Source organism: Phytophthora parasitica, assembly GCF_000247585.1.
Source record: "Phytophthora parasitica INRA-310 unplaced genomic scaffold supercont2.29, whole genome shotgun sequence".
Taxonomy (NCBI): domain Eukaryota; phylum Oomycota; class Peronosporomycetes; order Peronosporales; family Peronosporaceae; genus Phytophthora; species Phytophthora nicotianae.
This window is the reverse complement of record NW_008649015.1, coordinates 33107-33639: the sequence shown is the minus strand read 5'-3', so window position 1 is coordinate 33639 and position 533 is coordinate 33107.

Here is a 533-nt window from a genome sequence, read left to right as displayed (position 1 = left end):
TACGTTGAGAACTACGCGGGCAAGATTCGCCCGCTGTCGCAGCTTCTTAAGAAAGAAGCTGAGTGGAACTGGACTGCTGAGTGTCAGCAGGCCTTCGATGAAGTCAAGCAGGGCTTGCCTAAGACGCCGGTCTTGGCAGAGGCTGACCAAGCCCGCCCGTTCCACGTCGTGTGTGACGCATCCAACTTTACTATCGGATGCGCGTTGATGCAGCACAATCACGAGGGACGTGATCGTGTGGTCTACTACCAGTCGCGTCAGCTAAAGCCAGCTGGGCGTAACTACCCTGTGCATGGCAAGGAACGCCTTGCCATGAAATATGCACTCGCGAAGTTTCGAGTGTATTTACTTGGGAGTAGACCGATCGTGGTCTACACCGACCACGCTCACTGCGAACGACAGTGAAGTCGCTGCACATCTCGCAACGTATGGCGAGATGGTTGTCGTTCTTAGCGGAATACGACTTCCGAGTGGAGTACAAACCCGGAAGGTTAAATGTGGTGGCCAACGCGTTATCGCGTCGACCTGATTAT